The sequence below is a fragment of the Tamandua tetradactyla genome, chromosome 3 (assembly GCF_023851605.1).
Source record: "Tamandua tetradactyla isolate mTamTet1 chromosome 3, mTamTet1.pri, whole genome shotgun sequence".
Classification (NCBI taxonomy): Eukaryota; Metazoa; Chordata; class Mammalia; order Pilosa; family Myrmecophagidae; genus Tamandua; species Tamandua tetradactyla.
Genome location: NC_135329.1, coordinates 150,609,950 through 150,634,870, shown reverse-complemented (window position 1 = coordinate 150,634,870; position 24,921 = coordinate 150,609,950). Strand labels below are relative to the sequence as shown.

The 24,921-nt window shown below is 36.0% G+C and overlaps 1 long non-coding RNA gene and 1 pseudogene across 1 annotated transcript in view; both read left to right on the top strand.

Annotated features, from left to right (window-relative positions):
• LOC143676417 (uncharacterized) overlaps positions 1-24,586 on the top strand; it is a 39,245-nt gene extending 14,659 nt beyond the window's left edge. Inside the window, exon 3 of the long non-coding RNA XR_013172069.1 lies at positions 24,152-24,586. This is a non-coding gene — a long non-coding RNA (uncharacterized LOC143676417). The remainder of the gene's footprint in view (positions 1-24,151) is intronic.
• Positions 10,719-14,476, top strand: LOC143676816 (sentrin-specific protease 6 pseudogene; annotated as a pseudogene).
• Positions 24,587-24,921: the final 335 nt, after the last annotated feature.

Here is a 24,921-nt window from a genome sequence, read left to right as displayed (position 1 = left end):
ACCATAAACTAAGAAAGGATATCTAAATAATGCATAAGAATAACCTCTAGGATAACTGTTCAGCTCTGTTTGAAATCTCTCAGCCACTCAAACTTTATTTTGTCTCATTTCTCTGTTCCCCTTTTGGATCAAGAAGGCTTTCTCAATCCCATGATGCCAAGTTCCAGCTCATCCCAGGAGTTCTGTCCTACATTGCCAGGGAGATTTGTACCCCTGGGAGTGATGTTCCATGTAGGAGGAGGGCAGTGAGTTCACCTGCTGAGTTGGCTTAGAAAGAGAAACCATATATGAGCAACAAAAGAGGTTCTCTGGGGTTGACTCTTGGGCATAATTATAAGTAGACCCACCCACTCCTTTGCAGAAATAAGTTTCATACAGGTGAACCACAAGATTGGGGGCTCAGCCTATTGATTTGATTGTCCCCACTACTTGCAAGAATATCAGGAATTATCCAAATGGGGAAGTTGAATATTTCTTCCTTTCTCTCCAGCTCCTTAAGGGGACTTGGCAAATACTTCTCTATTCACTTCCAAAATTACTCAGATATATCAGGGCATCACACTAACCTGGACAAACCAACACAATCTCACACCCTGTTTAAGAGTTCATATACTGATGGTGTTCAACTTGACTGACCATACCTGTTAAATTAGGTAATGCAATACCTAAAATATAAATTTTGCACCATATAAATGTCTCTCCCTTTGGTCTCACATAGAAGTTGAAGTTTTAAAATATGGACAATATCATCCTATACCCTGTCTTCTAATCTATTTTAATCCTATCCAGATTAGCTTTATTCATATCACCAGTCAAAATCTGAGCCCTTTCCCAACTTTGTAAACAGTTCCTATATGAAGTAGTGCTGACTTTCATAGCTTCAGAGCTCCAACTCTGAGTCTCAGGTGTCACATAATGATCATATAGATAACCTTTTTTAGTTTATGGTGTATTGGAGTGACTGGAAGGAAATACCAGAAACTGTTGAGCTGTGTTCCAGTAGCCCTGATTCTTTTTTATTTTTAATATTTTTATTGTAAACCTTAACAAACGAATATACAAACATTCTATGCCTGGTGTACAATCAATGGCTCACAACATTATCACATAGTTGTGTATTCATCACCATGATTTTTTTTTTTTTGCCTTTTTACTTTCTTGAAAAAGTTCTTTGATGCACAAAAGTTTTTAATTTTGAGGTGATCCCATTTATCATTTCTTTTGTCAATGCTCATGCTTTGGGTATAAAGTCCATGAAACTGCTTCCTATTATAAGATTTATAAAATAGTTCCCTACATATTCTTTTAAAAGTTTTATGGTCTTAACTGTAGCATTTAGGTCTTTGATCCACTTTGAGTTCATTTTTGTATACAGCATGAGATATGGATCCTCTTTCATTCTTTTGCACATGGATATTCAGTTCAACAACACCACTTATTGAAGAGGCTTCTCTGTCCCAGGTGGGTTGCCCTGACCACTCTTTCAAAGATCAATTGTCCATAAATGAGAGGGTCTATTTCAAAACACTCAATTTGATTTCATTAGTCAGTATATCTGTTTGTATGCCAGTGTCATGCTGTTTTGACCACAGTAGCTCATTATATGCTTTAAAATCAGGTAGTGTGAGACTTCCCCCTTCATTTTTCTTTCTCAAGCTATTTTTAGCTACTTGGGGCACTCTTCCTTTCCAAATAAATTTCGTTATTGGCTTTTCTACTTCTGTAAAGTAAGCTCTTGAGATTTTAATTGTTGGGATTTATAAATGCATTGAATTTATAGATTTATTTATGTAGAATTGACATCTTAACTATATTTAGTCTTCCAATCCATGAACATGGTATGCCCCTCCATTTATTTAGGTCTTCCATGATTTATTTTAGCAATTTCTTATAGTTGTCTGTGTATAAGTTTTGCATCTTTAGTTAAATTTTATTCCTAAATATTTTATTCTTTTGGTTGCTATTGTAAATGGATTTTTTTCTTTATTTCCCCCTCAGATTACTCTTCACTAGAGTATAGAAACACTATTGGTTTTGGGGTATTTGTCTTGTACCCTGACACTTTGCTGGACTTATTTATTAGCTTTTGTAGCTTAGCTGGAAATTTTTCAGGATTTTTAACATATAGTATCATGTCATCTCCAAACAGTAAAGTTTTACTTCCCTCTTTCCAATTTGGATGACTTATTTTTTTCACGTCTAATTACTCTGGCTAGAATTTCCAGCAAAATGTGGAATACCATTTGTGACAGTGGGCATCTTGCCTTGTTCCTGATGTTAGAGGGAAAGCTTTCAGTCTTTCCCCATTGAGGATGCTGTTAGCTGTGGGTTTTTTTTTCATATATTCCCTTCATTATGTTGAGGAAGTTCCTTCATATTCCTATCCTTTGAAGTGTTTTCATCAAGAAAGGATGTTAAATTTAGTCAAATGCCTTCTCTACATCAATCAAGATGATCATGTGTTTGTGTTTTTTCTGCTTTGATTTGTTGATACTACATTAATTGATTTTTTTATATTGTTGAATCAGCCTTGTATACCTGGAATAAATCGCATTTGTCATTGTGTATAATTCTTTTAATGTGCTGCTTGATTCAATTTGCAAATATTTTGTTGAGAATTTTTGCATTTATATTCATTAGAAGATGTTCTGTAATTTCCTTTCTTGTAGTATCCTTGTCTGGCTTTGCTATTAGTTTGATGTTGACTTCATAGAATGAGTTAGGTAGCTTTCCCTCATCTTCAATTTTTTTGAAGAGTTTGAGATGATTCCTTCTTGAATGCTTGGTAGAATTCACATGTGAAGCCATGTGGTCCTGGACGTTTCTTTTTTGGGAGCTTCTAGATGACTGATTCAATCTCTTTACTTGTGATTGGTTTGTTGAGGTCATCTATTTGTTCTCAAGTCAATGTTGGCTGTTCATGCTTTTCTAGGAAGTTGTCCATATTATCAATATTGTCTAGTTTATTAGCATATAATTGCTCACAGTATCCTCTCATTACCTCCTTTATTTCTGGGGGTCAGTGTTTATGTCTCCTCTTTCACTTCTGATTTTATTTATTTGCATCCTCTTTTTTTATTGTCAACCTGGCTAAGGGTCCATCAATTTTATTGATTTTCTCAACTAACTTCTGTTTTTTTTGTTTTTTCAATTGTTTTCATATTCTCAATTTCATTTATTTCTGCTCTAATCTTTGTTATTTCTTTCCTTTTGTTTGCTTTGGGGTTAGTCTGCTGTTCTTTTTCTAGTTCTTCTAAGCAAACAGTTAGTTCCTCAATTTTTGTGCTCTTCCTTCCTTTTTTTTTTTTTTGCATGGGCAGGCACCGGGTATCGAACCCGGGTCTCCAGCATGGCAGGCAAGAACTCTGTCTGCTGAACCACTGTGGCCCACCTGCTTTTATTTCTTTTTTAATATAGACATTTAAGGCAATAAATTTACCTCTCAGCACTGCCTTTGTTGCATCACAAAAATTTTGATATGTTGTGTTTTCATTTTCATTTGCCTCAAGATATTTACTGATTTCTCTCATGACTTTTTTCTTTGGCCCACCAGTTGTTTAAGAGAGTGTTGTTTAGCCTCCATATATTTGTGAATTTTCATGGCTCTCTGCATGTTATTGATTTCCAACTTCATTCCATTATGAGCCGAGAAAATGTTTTATGTTATTTCAATCTTTTTAAATTTATTGAGACTTGCTTTATGACCCATTGTATGGTCTATCCTTGAGAATGATCCATGAGAAAATTATGTATCATGCTGTTGTAGGTTGTAATGTTCTGTAAATGTCTATCAAGTCTAGTTCATTTATTGTATTTTTCAAAATCTCTGTTTCCTTACTGGTCCTCTGTCTAAATTGTTCTATCCATCGATAAAAGTGGGGAATTGAAATCTTTAGCTATTATGATAGGAGTTCCTACTTCTCCCTTTCGTGTTGTCAGTGTTTACCTCATGTATTTCAGAGCACTCTGGTACAGTGCACAAATATTTGTGATTGTTATATCTTCTTGTTGAATTATTCCTTTTATTAATACATAGTGTCCTTCTTTGTCTCTTTTGTTTTATACTTGAAGTCTAATTTGTTGTATATTAGTATAGCTACTCCTGCTCTCTTCTGAATGTTGTTTGCATGAAATATCTTTTTGCAACCTTTCATTTTCAACCTATTTTTTGTCCTTGGGACTCAAATGAGTCTCTTGTAGACAGCATATAGATGGGTCCTGTTTTTTAATCCATTCTGCCAGTCTATGTTTTTTTTTTTTTTGTATGCTGTATGTCAGGGGTCACATTTCATTCCTTTTCCATGTGAGTATCCCATTACTGCAGCACCATTTGTTGAATATTTTTGTTTGTTTATTTTTGTGGTTGTTTGTTTATTTGCTTGCTTGCTTCTTTGTTTTGGGAAGGGCATGAACCAGAAATAGAGCCTGGGACTCCTGCATGGCAGGCAATAATTCTATCACTGAACTATCCTTGTACTCCCCCAGTCTGTGTCTTTTGATTGGAGGGCTTAACATTTAATGCTATTACTGTAAAGACAGCACTTTTTCTAGCATTTTGTCTTTTGGATTTTGGATGTCATATCTAATTTTTTTGTCTTTTTTACTTATAGTCTTCATTTCTACACTCTTCTCCAGACCTCTCTCTTCTGCCTTTTCCTATCTGCCTTAGTCCTCCCTTTAGTATTTCTTGCAGAGCCTGTCTCTTAGTGATTTTTAGTCTGAAAATATTTTAATCTCTTCCTCGTTTTGAAGTACAGTTTGCTGAGTTTAGAATTCTTGACTGGCAGTTTTTATCTTTTAGAATCTTAACTATATCATATCACTGCATTCTCACCTCTATGGTTTCTGCTGAGAAATCCACACAAAGTCTTATTGAGCCCCCCTTGTATGTGATGGATTGCTTTTCTCTTGCTGCTTTCAAAATTCTCTCTGACTTTGACATTTGACAATCTGCTTAGCAAGTGTCTTGCAGTATGTTTGCTACTTGAATCTATTCTTTTCAGAATATGCTGCACTTCTTGGATCTGTAAGTTTATGGCTTTCATAAGAGATGGGAAATTTTCTGTGATTATTTCCTCCATTAGTCTTTCTCCTCCTTTTCCCTTCTCTTCTCCTTCTGGGACACCCACAACTGTGTATTCATGTGCTTCATGTTGTCATTTAATTCCTTGAGACCTTGCTCATATTTTTCCATTCTTTTCCCAATATTTTCTTTTATGTGTTGGATTTCAGATGTCCATTCTCTAGTTCACTAATTCTTTCTTCTGCTTCTTCAAATTTATTGTAGGTTTCCATAGTTGTTTTTTTTTTCATCTCTTCTATTGTGCCTTTCATTTTCATAATTTCTGTGATTTGTTTTTTCAAACTTTTGAGTTCTTTTTTTGTTCACCCAATGTCTTCTTTGTATCCTCCCTCAACCTGTTGATTTGATTTTTGATGAGGTTTTGTATGTCTGTTTGAACATCCTTAGTTAATTATTCCAACACCTGAACTAGTTGTATCTCATTTGAAGTGTTAGTTTATTCCTTTGACTGGGTCACTTTGACTGGTTTATCCCTTTGACTGGAGGACTTATAGTTTTGTGCATGATCTCAGCCATTCCAACTGGCCCAGATTGGTGTACACTGTGGGTCTAGTCACTGATGTTTCCCAAGCAATTTTCCTCTACCATTTCTGGCTATTTAGCAGCTGCTCTAGAGGATGAACTAAATTCCAAACCTCACTATGCTGCCATCTTGCCTGTAATACTATGCTGCCATCTTGCCCGTATTTCTTCTCTAGGTTCTTGTTTTACTATAATAATATAATCCAAAACTCTTCTCTAAGCTATAGACATCATTTTCCAACTTCCTACCTAACATCTACACTTGGATGTTTCACAGGCGTGTCAAACTTAACGTGTATAACACTGAATTCATGATTTTTTTTTTACCAAAAATTTGGGGTTCCTTTCACTCCTCATATCTAATCAACTGGCAAGCCATGCTGTTTTAATTCAAAATATTTCCAAGTGGACTCCTGCTTGAAAATGGCAGTGTGAAGTTACCATTTCTCTCTTCACTCACTGAAAATCATACAAAAGCAACAAGAAATACTGAAAGAAATATGAAAAGAAATAAAGGGAGAATTAAAAGAAGAGGGAAAGAAAGAAAGAAAGACATTCTCGTTCTGTATTTTCCATTAAACTAAGGAAACAGCTAAAATCACAGATACAAAGTAATGGGTTAGTTCTCCCAAAGCAGAGGGGAACAGGCAAGGAGAAAGCAGAAAGAGGATTGCAAAGATGTAAATCTCAAAAAAGAGGCAGCAAAGAACATTTCTAACCATGTACTTTTACTTCCAAAGTATAAATCCTTTTTTTATAACAGAGGGAGCAAGGTACACATGCTGGCCATGAAAGCACCCCTGGACCTAGTTTAGTCTTGAGAAGAAGAGGAGGGTCAAAATGATGAAATACATAGATAGCCCATATTTATAGGAATATACTTATGATATGTTTGTATACAATATATTTGTTAATATTTATGTTATTTATAGTGATAAATATATCTTGTATCTGCTTTATTCACAGCTTTAATTTTCACAGTATAATAATTTAATCAATGCTTATCATAGGAAAATAGCAGAAATCTCTTAAATATAGAAGATAGGGACATTATATAAAGTTGTAATTACAAAAATAACAACTAGAACAATACAAGCCTTTCTATTTAACAGAAGAAATACACAAGGAGAAAAAAATGAAAGAAAACTGACTACCAGTGAAATATCTTTAAAAATATAAAATGATTACCAAAAAACACTATGAAAAAATTGAGACCAAACATATCTGTTAAATCAATAAAAATAAATAAGCTAAATTCACCTATTAAAAGAAAAGTATATTTAGATTCTATCACAAGGCAAAACCAAATTTAATTCTGAATTCAAGTGATATACTTAAAGCAAAGCAATTCAGTAAGGTTGAAAAAAAGAATATGCTAAGGTAAATCAGGCAAATGCAACAAAAAAGAAAGCAGAGATTGCCCTCTTATCCCAGACAAAGTTGGATCCAGGCCCAAAACCATTACATAAAAAAAGAAAGGCCCTTTATAATGTTCAGGGGTACAATTTACTAGGAATATGAATAATTTATATCTATCTATCAAATAAAATGGCATTAACATTCATAAAGCAAAAATAGCAGGGTGATGCAATAAAAAATAGAAACCCATTAGTGGTAAGAGACTAATCACTTCAGTTCATAATAGACCAAGAAGACAAAAAATAAGTAAAGTTATAGAGCATCTAAATAATATCATGAATAAGATAGTTCTTATTGTTGTATATCTGATCCTGTGTCCTCAAAACAGAATCTATACATTCCTTTCAAATATCCACAGAAAACTTACAAAAATTGACCATGTATTAAACCATAAAGAAAATCTCAATAAGTTCCAAAAAGGAAGAGGACACAAAATTTTCTGATCATGAGGCAGTTATAGTAGAAATTAATAGTAAAATATACAAAAAGCTTCTGCCACTACTACCTAGAAATTTGAAAATTAGGAATTTTCTTAACCCTTGGGTAATAGATAAAATTCAGAGTAAAATTGAGACTATATAGAACATAAAAACAATAAACACATATGACAACTATTGGGATACAGATAAAACCATGCTCAGGGGAACTTCATAGCCTTAAATATTTTTATTAATAAAAAGGAAAGATAAAATATATCAATAAAGTTAGAAAATAAATCACAAATTAATCTTAAGGAAATAGAGGAAAAAATTAATAGAGATAATCATAAATTAATAAATTTGAAAACATAAAGATAGTAGAATGAAATTAGTACATCCAAAAGATATTTCTTATGAAAAATCCACTAACAGCATACTATAATCTACTAAGCAACCTTAACAAGAAAAGAAAATGGAGAAAATACAAACAGAATGAAAAATGAAAAAGGGGGAGATCACTTAGGCAGAAGAAATCAAAAGAATCATAAATGACACTTTGAAGTTAAAAACGGGGATGGATATAATCTTCCAAAACTGGATCCAGAATAGAAAGAAATCCAAACAGACAGTTGTCATAGAAGAACTAAAGTGTGAAAAACCTAATCCTTTATCTCCCTTCTCTTAACAAAAAGCATCAGGCTCAGAGGTTTCAGAGAAATGCATAGGGAACAGATAATTCCGATGCTATTTAAACTGTTTCAGAAGTATTAAAGGAAGGAAACATTCTGTGATGGTTTGGAGATGACATACAAAAAAACAATGTCCTTAAACATAATCCATTCCTGTGGGTGTGAGCCCATTGTAAGTAGGATGTTTTGATGAGGTTGTATCAGTTATGGTGTGGCCCAATACAAACAGGATCTCTTAATCCTATTATTGAACCCTTTATAAGTAGGATGGAATTCAGACAGAGAGAAAGCCACCGGAAGCAAGAAGCTGGTGGTCAATGGAACCCAGAAGATAAGGGAGAGGCCAGGAAAGGTTGCCATCTGCATTGCCATGTGACAGAGGAGCTCAGGACCAAGGATCACTGGCAACCAGCCACAGAATGCCAGTCTCTAGGAAGAAAATATTGCCTGATGACACCTTTATTTGGACTTTCTCTTAGCCTCAGAACTTGAGTTAATAAATTCTCATTGTTTAGGCCAAACCACTGCATGGTATTTGCTTGACTGGCCTGGGAAACTAAAACACCTAAGCTATTTTAATGAAACCTAATGATTCCACTTAAAAATCGCACACACCTATCCCACTTATGATTATGGATGCAAAATTCTTTTTTTATTTTTCCCATTTGTAAACAGTTTATTCACACATCATACAAGCCAGACTAAGTGTACAGACATGCCTTCACCACCTTACTCTATCTGGAGACATTTTCTTTTCTTCCACAAATAATCCATACTCCTTTCCCAATTCCTTTGCCTGTTGACATTTAGTTTTGGAGTAATGCCTTTGTTACATTCCGTGGAAGCATATTTACAGTGTTACTGTTGGTTAAAGACCCTGGTTTACATTGATTGTACTTTTTCCCATATACCATCTATTTTTCAGCACCCTGCAATACAGACATTCACTAGTTCTCCCTCATGCACAAACATTTTTAAATGTTTTTAAATGTATATTTAATAACTATTATTGTACAATCTAGGCATTCCTAAATTATACTGTCTCAGTCTTATTCTTTATCTTTCCTTCTGTCTTCATACATGCCCCAGCCCTTCTCCCTCAATCATAGTCACATTAAATTTCCTTCAGTGTATGTATATTATTGTGCTATAATCAGGTAGTTCTGTGCTATTCATTTCTGAATTTTTACACTCAGTCCTGTTGCACAGTCTGTATTCCTTCAATACCAATTGCCCAATCTCTACCCTGTTTTTATCTCCTGATAATCGGTGTTCTTAATGTCAATTCTCCAAGTTCACTCATTAATGTTAGTTCATTTTAGTGAGACTATACAGTATTTATTCTTTTGTTTCTGTCTAATTTCACTCAGCGTAATGTCCTCAAGGTCCATCCATGCTGTTACATGCTTCATGACTTTATTCTGTTTTACAGCTGCATAATATTCCATTGTATGTATAAACCACAGCTTATTTAGCCACTCATCTGTTGATGGACATTTGGGCTGTTTCCATCTCTTGGCAATTATAAATAATGCTGCTATAAACATTGGTGTTCAAATGTCTGCTTGAATATGTATCATGCTCTCTGAATAGATAATAGCCATGGGATTGCTGAATCATACAACAATTCTATACTCAACTTCCTGAGGAACTGCCAAACTGCCTTCCAAAGCAGTTGCACCATTTTTCATTTCCACCAACAGGAGAAAGTATGGCTCTTCCTCCACATCCTCTCTAGCATTTGTTGTTTTCTGGTTTTTTGTTTGTTTTTGTTTTTTGATGATGGCAATTCTAGTGGGTGTCAGATGATATCTCATTGTGGTTTTGATTTGCATTTCCCTAATAGTGAAGTTGAGCATCTTTTCATGTGCCTTTTAGCCATTTGTATTTCCTCTTCTGAGAAGTGTCTGTTCAAGTCTTTTGCCCATTTTTCAATTGGATTGTTTGTTGTTTTGTTGTTGAGTTGAAGAATCTCTTTATATATTTTGGATACTAAACCCTTATCTGATATGTGGTGCATTAACTACGGTTCTCTAGAGCAACAGAATCAGCAGGAGATATCTGCAAATATAAAATGTATACAAGTGTCTCACATAATCGTGGGGACGTAGAGTCCAAGGTCTGCAGGGCAGGCCAATAGCTGGCAGCTCCATCGAAGTCCCTCAACAAACTTTCAGGAGAGGCTGGCTGACTAAAGCAGGAAGAGTGATTGTTTCTTCTGAATCCTCCTTAAAAGCCTTATGGTGATTAGATTAAGCATCACTCATTGCAGAAGACACTCCCCTTAGCTGATGCAAATGCAATCAGCTGTGGATGCAGCCAATATGGTCATGATTTAAGTCCATGAAATGCCCTCATAGCAACAGACAGGCCAGCGCTGTCTGACAACCGGGCACCATCACCTGACCAGGCAACTGTGCACCACCACCTGGCCAAGTTGACACATGAACCTAACCATGACATGTGGTTTCCAAATATCATCTCCCATTGCATAGGCTGCCTTTTGTACTTTCTTGACAAAGTTCTCTGATGCACAAAAGTGTTTAATTTTGTCCTGTGTTTCCCACCCTTCTGAGGACTTGCTGGATGCTCCCAGGCCTTCCTGGAGGCCACCAGCACCGTGTTCTTGCTTCAGGAGATCCAGGCAGGACCTGCGGGGCCCTAGGGCACAGAGGTGCAGGGCTGCTCAGGGTCCCAAGGAGGCCTCCTGCTGGGCTGCACCACCTGTGCAGATAGAATGTTGAGGCCTGCCCGCTGTAGGCCTTCCTGAGGAGGCACCTAGAAGGGAGGGGAGGAGGCCAAGCCAACCCCATGCCTCTAGCTGCTTTCCAAGAGATAGCTGGAGAGTTTTGCACAATGGAAAGATGACCTCTCTCTTATCTTCTAACTTCATCTCCACCATTTCCTCTTCTGACTTTAACTTTTCTGAGTATCATTTTCCCCAGAGTGAAGATTCTTTCAATGCTTTTATTCCTCCACCTCCTCATGAAGCTAGAGTCTGGAAATGGCCTCTTGGGACTGGAGCACTCCCCTCTACTGCCACCACAAAGTGCTTGCTTCAGAAACTTGGACATGCAAACAAGCTAGAGATCTTATTTATTAAATAGTTGACAGTCCCAGTGTCTCAGGGAAGAGGTCCTCTGTCTGTGAAAGTAGAAACCACCAGAGAAAGTAAAAATCTAGGGTATGGATGCTAAACAATTAGGATTTAGCCTCCTACTTCACCTGTGCCATTAGATTAACTGCACACATCATGCAAGCTAAAATATTATTCTAATTTTGATGTTGGGTCATAGCCCACAGCCAGAGGTCTTTTTTGGTCTTTTTGATTTTTTCCCACAAAAATAGTTTAAGTTCACACTACAGTTTGCTTTGGGAACAATCTTTTTTTTTTTTTTTTAATATTTTATTTTACATGGGCAGGCACCGGGAATCTAACCTGAGTCCTCTGGCATGGCAGGCAAGCATTCTTGCCTGCTGAGCCACCGTGGCCCGCCCTGCTTTGGGAACAATCTTACCCCAGATTCCCTGCTTTCTATGTCAAAAAGATCCCAACCAACAATATTGAATCAGTATTAAAGAACATGGTTTCTGGAATACAAAACAGTATCAAACCAGCACAACAATAATTTTTTAACTGACTTTCATCCTTGGGCAAATACAGTATTTGAAAATATCATTACTGACATTGGTCTAAAGAATAATGTTTCCAAATTCTCTGCAAAAATTCCCTTTGAAGAAGGTAATAGCAGACTTGTTGCTTGTACAAGAACCTATGAAGAGCATCAAAGGAAGTTGTGTGCAAAAAGAAAACAAAATTTTAAAATGTGTGTTTTGAACATAAAATAAAACTTCAAAACAAGCAATAATTTCAGTTTTTGATGAAGAAGTAACTGGAGACAGCCACACCATCTTCATTGGTCCTGTAGAAAAACTAATAGTATATCCACCACCTCCAGCTAAGGGAGGCATCTCTGTTACCAATGAGGACTTGCACTGCCCAAATGGGAAGCAGCATTTTTAAATGACATTATTATATACTTTTATTTGAAATATTTGGTGCTTGAGAAATTGAAGAATGATGGAATACATATATCCAGTTCTTTTTTCTGTAAAGGCCTTAATCAGAGAGAAGAAACCTTCATGAAACAACCAATGCATCAATACAGAAAAAGCAACTTGGGAGAGTAAAAATATGGACCTAGCATGAAGAGAGAAGGATATTATTTTTGTATATATGCACTGCTTTTTGGCTGTTATTTGTTTCCTTGGTTTGGAAAAACCAAAGAATGAGCCTAATCTTCATTACCATGAAAATACAGTCATATAAAAATGTTCAACCGTAGAAGACAGTTGTATTTCTTTTTCTTCAGCCAATGAAATGGACTGTTGTTCACTGCCAAGTCTATAATTAAGAAGATGCTAACAGAAGATATTGCATAGCTGTAACTGACTCAAGTGCTGGACGTCAAGAAAGTGACCTTTGTTTTCAGAGAAACACGCAGTGTGAAATGTCATTTGAAAAAAAAAATCATCATGCAAGTGAAAATGAAGAATCAAATAAAGGAGAATCTGCTTGCCAGTAAGTTGTTGATAGGATAAAAGTGAGAATGGCCTACAGAATGAATATTTAAGTTCTATACAATATACAGATGGCTTAAACAAAATCAGACTAAACTATAGTGATGAGTCAGATGAAGGTGAAAGAGTGCTTGAAGATGATCTCATTGATTTCTCAGATCACAGCAACCAAGACGAAAGCAGTGATCACAGATTCCTTACTGATGATAATGGCAATTCAGAAATAAGGTAGTTGCTTTTAAAGCCTATCTACAGTTAATCAAATGGTATTTAAGATAGTGTTTAATATTTTGGATTTAAGAAACTCAGATATCTGTATCTATAGATCTTTTTCCTTCCTTACTCTAATTTTAAATTGGTTTATGAAACATATTGTATAAACAAGCTAAATTACTTAGAATTTTTTTTGATATACCTATGATAAGCTAACTAAGATATCCATTTTAGGTGTTAAGATTTCCATATGTTAATTGTAAAAATATTTGTATTTTCATATTTTCCTGAAATCAAGAAAACATTTAGTAGCATAGGTTATTTTTTTAGACTGTTTTTTAAAATTTATTTATTAATTAAAAAAATAAAGAAACAAAATAAAACAACATAATCAGAAATTCACATCATCACTTAGTTGCATATTCATCATTTCTTAGAATATTTGCATTAATTCAGAAAAAGAAATAAAAAGACAATAGAAAAAGAAATAAAACAAACACAGGAAAAAAAAAAAAGATTATATCTACCATATCCCTTACCCCTTGTTTTCATTGATCACTAACATTTCAAACTAAATTTATTTTAGCATTTGTTCCCCGTATTATTTATTTTTATTCCATATGTCCCACTCCTTTGTTGACAAGGTAGATAAAAGGAGCTTCAGACACTAGGTTTTCACAATCACACAGTCACATTGTGACAGCTGTATCATTATTCAATCATCCTCAAGAAACATGGCTACTGGAACACAGCTCTACATTTTCAGGCAGTTCCTTCCAGCCTCTCCATTACATCTTGGTAACATAGGTTATTACTATAGCAATGCACATATTTGTAAGAACTTTCTACTGGATATTTTGAGAACATTCACAATTTTGACAGCTGATCAAATGGTAGCTATGTATTTAATACTTAGAATTTAAGAACAGTGCTATCTGAATTTGTAGCATTTTTCCCTGTTGCCTTGATTTTAAATTAGTTTATGAAACTTACTGCACAAACACAGGCTTTACAATGATTATATGGATACTTTATTTAAATATGCCTGTGGTTAAGCTAAATAAGATATCCATTTTTGGTGGTTCTAAGTGTACTGTTCGTTTTCTTAAATAAAAAAAGTGAAAAGAAAAAAAATAAAGCCTATCTGTAAACAACCTTGTATCCTACTCATGGACTCACTCAAAAGCCTTTCTCAGTCAAACATTGTTAAAAAAATTTAAGAGTATCTAGAGGTGGAATGGGAAGTTAAAAATGGAAGTAAAAGATGCTATAAAAGGGTCTAATCCAAAAGCGCCAAAGTAAAACAACTGTGATTGTGCAATATGAAGAGAGTTTTTTTGAGAACCCATTCTCAATTTTGAACTACCTATGAATTTGACAAACTGGTTTCCTACTCCAAGAATGAGTACACAAACAGAGAAAGTGCATAACATAATTTTGAAGCTTCAGGAAGATCAGAGCACAGAGAAAAGGAAGCATAAGGTCCCTTGCTCAATGGAAACATCTTTAGGTAAAGGAACATAACATCTGTCAACAATGTCTCAGATTGACCATTTATGTTTCAGTTCTGCCTTCAAAAACTGCCTAACTTTTATCTTTGGCTACAGATAAGAACTGAAGGGCTCACTGCTCAGAGTGATTTGGAAATGTTAATGCTTGTATAAATGTTATATAATTAATTCCCAATGGAGTATGCATTAAGTTAAAACCTGTAAATATGTTTTTAAAAAGTGTTTACTTTTGAGGAGTTCCCAGCAAAATTCTTTTTTTTTAAAATTGCAAACAGAACCCAGTTGTTCTAGGATTTACCATATATATCTTAACTTATCAGAATCACATTGTGATTAACACTAGCTTAATTATAGTACTAAACACTTACTGTGGTATTATCATTATACATATTACACCTATTATTACAAATTCAACAATATATTGTTATCATTAATTTACCATCTGATGACATTTCCTTCTTTAAAGGAATGCTAGCAATGAATCCTCTGTTTTTTATTATCTGGGAAAGTCTTTATTTTGTCCTCCTATTTAAATGACAGCTTTGCTGGATATAGGATTCTTGGTTGAAAGTTTTTCAGCACTTGGAATATGTTATCCTTTTGCTTTCTTGCCTCTATCGTTTCTGCTGAGAAGTAAACAAATAATCTTATTGGGGATCCCTTGTAAGTGATGTCATTTTTCTCTTGCTGCCTTCAAGATTTTATGCTGTTCTTTGACTTTCAGCATTTTTACTATGAAGTGTTTACATGTGGTTTTGTTTGATTTTATGCTACTTGTAATTCATTTAGCCTCCTGGATATGTAGGCTATCATTTTTCAATAAACTTGAGATGTTTTTAGCTATTACTTCTACCCATATTTTTTTCTTTTCCTTTTTCTCATTTCTCTCCCTTTGTTACTCACATTACACATATGTTAGTGTACTTAATTGTGTCTCAAATTTTTCTGAAGTTCTGTTCATTTTTCTTCATTACTTTTTCTATTTTGAAGTTTGCTAATTCTTTTTTTCTGCTTAAATCTGGTGAGCAACTCTAATGAATTTTTTTTTTTCAGTTACTGTACTTGTCAACTCCAGAATTCCCAGTTGGCTCTTTTAAAAAATTTCTATCTCTTTATTGATACTCTCTATCAATAAATACTTCCATCATACTTTCCTTTAATGAAATTTTCCTTTAGTTCTGTGAGTATATTTTAAAAGTTACTTTTAATCTTTTTCTCTTGTATCTGACATCTAGTCACTCTCACAGTAGTTTCTGTTGCTTGCTTTTTTCCTGTTGTAAGGGTCATACTTTCTTGTTTCTTTGCATGACTTTGAATTTTTTTGTTGGAAACTGGACATTTTAGATAATACATTGTAGCAACTCTGGATTCTTGTCCCTCCTGACAAGGCTTAGTATCATTATTTTCTTATTTATTTTTAGTGACTGGCAGGATTATTTGGGTGAAGTCTATTTTCCCCATAGTGTTAAGCCTCTTGTGTTGTTCCTCAGGAGGTGAGTTTTGGGTATGCCCATAGTCACCTTAGGAAGACAGTGACACTGGTATGGCTTTTTTCCACTTTTTCCCTGATCGCACCTAGCTGTTAAATTCCACTAATTGCCAGCTAATTACTTTATTGTTTACAACAATGCCCTGAGAAATAAATTGTGCTACAATCTAATTAAATTGTAGCTCTTTCAAGTGAATAGTTTCTGAGGTCAGTGTTTGATATTTGTTCTGATTGCAGGAGGGCTTGCAAACTAGACAGTCTGTAGTCTAGGCTGTATCTTCATTAGATCCATGAATCTCTTCCCATTTTCCTTTACCACAATCTCCACTATTTTGAGAGGGCTTTTAGGTTTAAACTTCTTTATGCTTTGCTGCAAATGAAATCACTTTCTTTGGGAGGAGACCAAGGATCTATCTGCTTCACAGCCTGATTCTTCCTTTAGGCAAAATCTCTGATCCAGAACTCTGGAGCTGGGTTTGAGGACAGTAGTGAGTTTCTCTCTGAGTTACATCCCCATCTAGGAGCTGAGCTCTTGGTGGAGGGGGACAGAAGCCTGAGGTCCTCCCAGATTGCCTCTGTGTGGCATGGAACCACTACTTCATGAGCCAGGGATGGGCTATCTTGACCTAGGACTCTCAGTGCACCATGCCTGAGGTAGTGCCTCCATTCTACAATTCGGGATTGGGCAGAAAATGGATTCCATATCCCTTGACCTCATTCACCTGGGATTAAGTCTCAGCAATAGATTGTTGGATGAGAATGTTGTGTGCTGTTCCTCCTAGGAAGAAAACCCTGTGATTGGAAGTTGAGGGAAGAAGGATCCCTCCATTCTTGACTGCAGCAGTCTGGAATGGAGTCTCTGCCTTATTAAGCTGGGAGCAATCTTTTTTCAAATAACATAGACATTTGCCTTTCTTACCAAGTTTTTGTGAATTTTCTTAATAGATGTTGCTTTTTTTTATATTTGTAAATATTTTTATTGACAAATCTTTACACACATACATTCCATAGATGATATACAACCACTGGCTCTCAGTATCATCACATAGTTGTATATTCATCACCATGATCATTTTTTAGAATATTTACATCATTCCAGAAAAATATACAAAATCAAAAAAGAAAAAGCTCATGCATACTATACTCCTTACCCCACCTTTTCACAGAACACTAGTATTTCCATCTATCCAATTCATTTTATTCCTTATCCCCACTATTATTTATGTTTTTACCTATATATCTCTGCTCATCTATCCATACCCTCAATAAAAAGAGCATCAGATAAAAGGTTTTCACAATCGCACTGTAACATTGTATAAGTTTTATCTTTATACAATTGTTTTCAAGAATAAGATGTATGGGTGGTTCAGTGTTAGAATGCTCACCTTCCATGCGGCAGACCTGGGTTTGATTCCCAGACCATGCACCCCCCCCAAAATAAAAGAATGAAGGCCACTGGAACACAGCTTAACAATCTTAGGCATTTCTGTCCAGCCATTCCAATAATTAAAGAGCATAATTTAACATAAAATAATGTATTTTACATATCTATTATTCCAATAAATTGAGGCAAAATGAACCCAAAGAAAATAATTTGGTAATAAATGTTTTGATAACTTTAATGAATTTTTTACATTGCTGTGCAGTGACAACTAAAATTTTTGCTCTCCAATTTTTTTTATTAATTAAAGAAAAAAAGAAATTAACACAACATTTAGAAATCATTCCATTCTACATATGCAATCAGTAATTCTTAACATCATCACATAGATGCATGATCATCATTTCTTAGTACATTTGCATCGATTTAGGAAAAGAACTAGCAAAACAACAGAAAAAGATATAGAATGTTAATATAGAGAAAAAAATAAAAAATAATAATAGTAAAAAAAAGAAAAAGAAAAAGAAAAAAAAGACAAACAAACAAACAGACAGACAAAAAAAAAACACCTATAGCTAAGATGCAGTTTCATTCAGTGTTTTAACATGATTATTTTACAATTAGGTATTACTGTGCTGTCCATTTTTGAGTTTTTGTATCTAGTCCTGTTGCACAGTCTGTATCCCTTCAGCTCCAATTACCCATTATCTTACCCTGTTTCTAACTCCTGCTGGACTCTGTTACCAATGACATATTCCAAGTTTATTCTCGAATATCGGTTCACATCAGTGGGACCATAGAGTATTTGTCCTTTAGTTTTTGACTAGACTCACTCAGCATAATGTTCTCTAGGTCCATCCATGTTATTACATGCTTCATAAGTTTATTCTGTCTTAAAGCTGCATAATATTCCATCGTACGTATATACCACAGTTTGTTTAGCCACTCCTCTGTTGATGGACATTTTGGCTGTTTCCATCTCTTTGCAATTGTAAATGATGCTGCTATAAACATTGGTGTGCAAATGTCCGTTTGTGTCTTTGCCCTTAGGTCCTTTGAGTAGATAACCCAGCAATGGTATTGCTGGGTCATATGGCAATTCTATATTCAGCTGTTTGAGGACCCGCCAAACTGCCTTCCACAGTGGTTGCACCATTTGACATTCCCACCAACAGTGGATAAGTGTGCCTCTTTCACCGCATCCTCTCCAGCACTTGTCATTTTCTGTTTTGTTGATCATGGCCATTCTGGTGGGTGTGAGATGATATCTCATTGTGGTTTTGATTTGCATTTCTCTAATGGCCAGGGACATTGAGCATCTCTTCATGTGCCTTTTGGCCATTTGTATTTCCTCTTCTGATAGGTGTCTGTTCAAGTCTTTTTCCCATTTTGTAATTGGGTTGGCTGTCTTTTTGTTGTTGAGTTGGACAATCTCTTTATGAATTCTGGATACTAGACCTTTATCTGATATGTCATTTCCAAATATTGTCTCCCATTGTGTAGGCTGTCTTTCTGCTTTCTTGATGAAGTTCTTTGATGCACAAAAGTGTTTAATTTTGAGGAGCTCCCATTTATTTATTTCCTGCTTCAGTGCTCTTACTTTAGGTTTAAGGTCCATAAAACCGCCTCCAATTGTAAGTTTCATAAGATATCTCCCTACATTTTCCTCTAACTGTTTTATGGTCTTAGACCTAATGTTTAGATCTTTGATCCATTTTGAGCTAACTTATGTATAGGGTGTGAGATACGGGTCTTCTTTCATTCTTTCGCATATGGATATCCAGTTCTCTAGGCACCATTTATTAAAGAGACTGTTCTGTCCCAGGTGAGTTGGCTTGACTGCCTTATCAAAGATCAAATGGCCATAGATGAGAGGGTCTATATCTGAGCACTCTATTCGATTCCATTGGTCGATATATCTATCTTTATGCCAATACCATGCTGTTTTGACCACTGTGGCTTCATAATATGCCTTAAAGTCAGGCAGTGCAAGACCTGCAGCTTTGTTTTTTTTCCTCAAGATGTTTTTAGCAATTCGGGGCACCCCGCCCTTCCAGATAAATTTGCTTATTGGTTTTTCTTTTTCTGAAAAATAAGTCGATGGGGTTTTGATTGGTATTGCATTGAATCTGTAAATCAATTTAGGTAGGATTGACATCTTAACTATATTTAGTCTTCCAATCCATGAACACGGTATGCCCTTCCATCTATTTAGGTCTTCTGTGATTTCTTTTAACAGTTTTTTGTAGTTTTCTTTATATAGGTTTTTTTGTCTCTTTAGTTAAATTTATTCCTAGGTATTTTATTCTTTTAGTTGCAATTGTAAATGGGATTCATTTCTTTATTTCCCCCTCCGCTTGTTCATTACTAGTGTATAGAAATGCTACAGATTTTTGAATGTTGATCTTGTAACCTGCTACTTTACTGTACTCATTTATTAGCTCTAGTAGTTTTGTTGTGGATTTTTCCGGGTTTTTGACATATAGTATCATATTGTCTGCAAACAGTGATAGTTTTACTTCTTCCTTTCCAATTTTGATGCTTTGTATTTCTTTTTCTTGTGTAATTGCTCTGGCTAGAACCTCCAACACAATGTTGAATAAAGTGGTGATAATGGACATCCTTGTCTTGTTCCTGATCTTAGGGGGAAAGTTTTCAATTTTTCCCCATTGAGGATGATATTAGCTGTGGGTTTTTCATATATTCCCTCTATCATTTTAAGGAAGTTCCCTTGTATTCCTATCTTTTGAAGTGTTTTCAACAGGAAAGGATGTTGAATCTTGTCAAATGCCTTCTCTGCATCAATTGAGATGATCATGTGATTTTTCTGCTTTGATTTGTTGATATGGTGTATTACATTAATTGATTTTCTTATGTTGAACCATCCTTGCATACCTGGGATGAATCCTACTTGGTCATGATGTATAATTCTTTTAATGTGTTGCTGGATATGATTTGCTAGAATTTTATTGAGGATTTTTGTATCTATATTCATTAGAGAGATTGGTCTTTAGTTTTCTTTTTTTGTAATATCTTTGCCTGGTTTTGGTATGAGGGTGATGTTGGCTTCATAGAATGAATTAGGTAGTTTTCCCTTCACTTTGATTTTTTTGAAGAGTTTGAGGAGAGTTGGTGCTAATTCTTTCTGGAATGTTTGATAGAATTCACATGTGAAGCCATCTGGTCCTGGACTTTTCTTTTTAGGAAGCTTTTGAATGACTGATTCAATTTCTTTACTTTTGATTTGTCTGTTGAGGTCATCTATGTCTTCTTGAGTCAAAGTTGGTTGTTCATGTCTTTCCAGGAACCCGTTCATTTCATCTAAATTGTTGTATTTATTAGCGTAAAGTTGTTCATAGTATCCTGTTATTACCTCCTTTATTTCTGTGAGGTCAGTAGTTATGTCTCCTCTTCCATTTCTGATCTTATTTATTTGCATCCTCTCTCTTCTTCTTTTTGTCAGTCTTGCTAAGGGCCCATCAATCTTACTGATCTTCTCATAGAACCAACTTCTGGTCTTATTGATTTTCTCTATTGTTTTCATGTTTTCAATTTCATTTATTTCTGCTCTAATCTTTGTTATTTCTTTCCTTTTGCTTGCTTTGGGATTAGTTTGCTGTTCTTTCTCCAGTTCTTCCAAGTGGACAGTTAATTCCTGCATTTTTGCCTTTTCTTCTTTTCTGATATAGGCATTAGGGCAATAAATTTCCCTCTTAGCACTGCCTTTGCCGCGTCCCATAAGTTTTGATATGTTGTGTTTTCGTTTTTATTCGCCTCAAGGTATGTACTAATTTCTCTTGCAATTTCTTCTTTGACCCACTTGTTGTTTAAGAGTGTGTTGTTGAGCCTCCATGTATTTGTGAATTTTCTGGCACTCTGCCTATTATTGATTTCCAACTTCATTCCTTTATGATCCAAGAAAGTGTTGTGTATGATTTCAATCTTTTAAATTTGTTAAGACTTGGTTTGTGACCCAGCATATGGTCTAACTTTGAGAATGAACCATGAGCACTTGAGAAAAAGGTGTATCTTGCTGTTGTGGGATGCAATGTCCTATAAATGTCTGTGAAGTCTAGCTTATTTATAGTACTATTCAGATTCTCTATTTCTTTATTGATCCTCTGTCTAGATGTTCTGTCCATTGATGAGAGTGGTGAATTGAAGTCTCCAACTATTATGATATATGTGTCTATTTCCCTTTTCAGTGTTTGCAGTGTATTCCTCACGTATTTTGGGGCATTCCGGTTCGGTGCATAAATATTTATGATTGTTATGTCTTCTTGTTTAATTGTTCCTTTTATTAGTAGATAATGTCCTTCTTTGTCTCTTTTAACTGTTTTACATTTGAAGTCTAATTTGTTGGATATTAGTATAGCTACCCCTGCTCTTTTCTGGTTGTTATTTGCATGAAATATCTTTTCCCAACCTTTCACTTTCAACCTATGTTTATCTTTGGGTCTAAGATATATTTCCTGTAGACAGCATATAGAAGGATCCTGTTTTTTAATCCAATCTGCCAGTCTATGCCTTTTGATTGGGGAATTCAGTCCATTAACATTTAGTGTTATTACTGTTTGGATAATATTTTCCTCTACCATTTTGCCTTTTGTATTATGTACATCATATCTGATTTTCCTTCTTTCTACACTCTTCTCCATACCTCTCTCTTCTGTCTTTTCGTATCTGACTCTAGTGCTCCCTTTAGTATTTCTTGCAGAGCTGGTCTCTTGGTCACAAATTCTCTCAGTGACTTTTTGTCTGAGAATGTTTTAATTTCTCCCTCATTTTTGAAGGACAATTTTGCTGGATATAGGAGTCTTGGTTGGCAGTTTTTCTCTTTTAGTAATTTAAATATATCATCTCACTGTCTTCTAGCTTCCATGGTTTCTGCTGAGAAATCTACACATAGTCTTATTGGGTTTCCCTTGTATGTGATGGATTGTTTTTCTCTTGCTGCTTTCAAGATCCTCTCTTTCTCTTTGACCTCTGACATTCTAACTAGTAAGTGTCTTGGAGAACGCCTATTTGGGTCTATTCTCTTTGGGGTGCGCTGCACTTCTTGGATCTATAATTTTAGGTCTTTCATAAGAGTTGGGAAATTTTCAGTGAAAATTTCTTCCATTAGTTTTTCTCCTCCTTTTCCCTTCTCTTCTCCTTCTGGGACACCCACAACACGTATATTTGTGCGGTTCATATTGTCCTTGAGTTCCCTGATACCCTGTTCAAATTTTTCCATTCTTTTCCCGATAGTTTCTGTTTGTTTTTGGAATTCAGATGTTCCATCCTCCAAATCACTAATTCTATCTTCTGTCTCTTTAAATCTGTCATTGTAGGTATCCATTGTTTTTTCCATCTTTTCTACTTTGTCCTTCACTTCCATAAGTTCTGCGATTTGTTTTTTCAGTTTTTCCATTTCTTTTTTTTTTCAGCCCATGTCTTCTTCATGTCCTCCCTCAATTTATCGATTTCATTTTTGAAGAGGTTTTCCATTTCTGTTCGTATATTCAGCATTAGTTGTCTCAGCTCCTGTATCTCATTTGAACTATTGGTTTGTTCCTTTGACTGGGCCATATTTTCAATTTTCTGAGCATGATCCGTTATCTTCTGCTGGCGTCTGGGCATTTAATCAGATTTCCCTGGGTGTTGGACTCAACAGGTTGAAAGATTTTTCTGTGAAATCTCTGGGTTCTGTTTTTCTTATTCTGCCCAGTAGGTGGCACTCGTGGCACTCGTTTGTCTGCGGGTCCCACCAGTAAAAGGTGCTGTGGGTCCTTTAACTTTGGAAAGCTCTCACTGTGGGGGAGGTTCACCAGCCGAAGTGGCTTGGAGGAGTGCCAATCCGAATCTCCCAGCCAGCCCAAGGATCCAAACGCGGGGAGGGTCACCGGCCGCTGCAGCCCGGGAGAGCGCCTGTCTGAATCTCCCAGCCGGCCCCGGGCGCCAAGCGTGGTGGGAGGGCGCCAGCCACCGTGACCCGGGGAAGTGCACCGTTCCCAGCTGGACCAGGAAGCTACATGTTTGGAAGGGACCCCAGTCACCATTCTCCGCGGCCTGGGGATCTCCGATCCAATTCTCCCAGCTGGTCCAGGGGGCCGCGCTTGTGGGGGGGGTGCCAGCCACCATGGCTTGAGGGGACCGCCTGTCCAATTCTCCCAGCCGGCCTGGGAAGGAGGGAGGGAGGGACTCCGGCCGCTTGCCGCCCCAGCCCGGGGAAGCCCGCGCCCCTCGGCGATCTCACTGGAGCGGGTTCTCCCAGCCAGTCAGCCATTCCAGAATGGGGTACACTGTCTTCTTGATCTCTGTTGTGGCTCTGGGAGCTGTTCTGTATCGTTTCTACTCCCCTAGTAGCTGTTCTAGAGGAGGAACTAAGACCCGCGCGTCTTACTAAGCCGCCATCTTCACCGGACAATAGATGTTACTTTAACCGCTGTTTGCCCTTGAATCATATCTTCAGTATTTAAATGATTGTGTTTTTTTAAAAAATTATTTTCAGCAGTTTCACTGGGGAGCAGGTCACTGGAGTTCTGTACGCTGTCATGCTGGAAATCCATACTCCAAAAAGGGTATTTTTAACAAAAACAAAATAAAACAAAAATATGTTCAAAGCTAATTGTATCACTTATCAATTCTTTTATTATATATTAGTTTAGACATTTCAAAGCAGTTTCACCAGATGTCTGATCTGTGATTAACATGGTATATTAAGCAAAACATTTGACAATTATGAAATTTATTATCTCAATAATCAATTATAATGTATGTACAATTAAATAACAAATAATTAAATATCGATTACTGTACTGATTGTTTCTCATCTCAAATTAGTTATTTTCTCTTTTCTCAGGAAAGCATTATTTTATTGTTATTGCTGAGGAAGCTACAGACATACGCTTAGCGGCCATCTCCCGGGCCTCATCTACTTCCTGCCTCCTTTTCTCTTGTGCACAGATGTTTCAATTGGTTTCCATGCCATTGTCCTGGGGAATTCAGTCTAATGAAAAGGTCTGACCATATCTTGGTCCAGGAAACTGGGAACAAGCAGCCCCAGATGCTTATCAGGACAGGAACCCTAAGTGGCAGGGCGCTATTCCCTTGAGTTATATAAACACTTCATTCTTGGCAGCATGGATTGGCCTTTCTTCTCCAAAGAAATTGTGTGTATGAAGCTGCCAACCACCAACCCTGATTCAAGTAGTTAGCCTCCCTGGGAGACCAGCCATGATGGGATCTCTTCCCCTGCTCTTTTGGACCCTTTGTGCTATGTATAAATAAAGTAGTCATTTGCTAAATGTTTCTGTGTACCTCAATCTGTTTTTCCATGATGCACCATGTAGCAACTAGCTCTGCAATTACATTGTCCTATAGTTTAATATATTTCTCATCTAATTGCCAATGAATTTCATGCTAATTTTACCTAATATTTAGAAGAGATTCAATTATCAATAAACTGCAACCAAAATGATACAGATGAAAATGGGGCCATGAAGGAAATCTGAGCTTATTCTCTTATTCCATTATTGATACCTTGTGTGATATCCTGCACATCTTTTTCCATAAGTTAATTTAGATTAATAGTCATTACTGTTTCATGAATTTAAAAGTCTAGGACTGCAG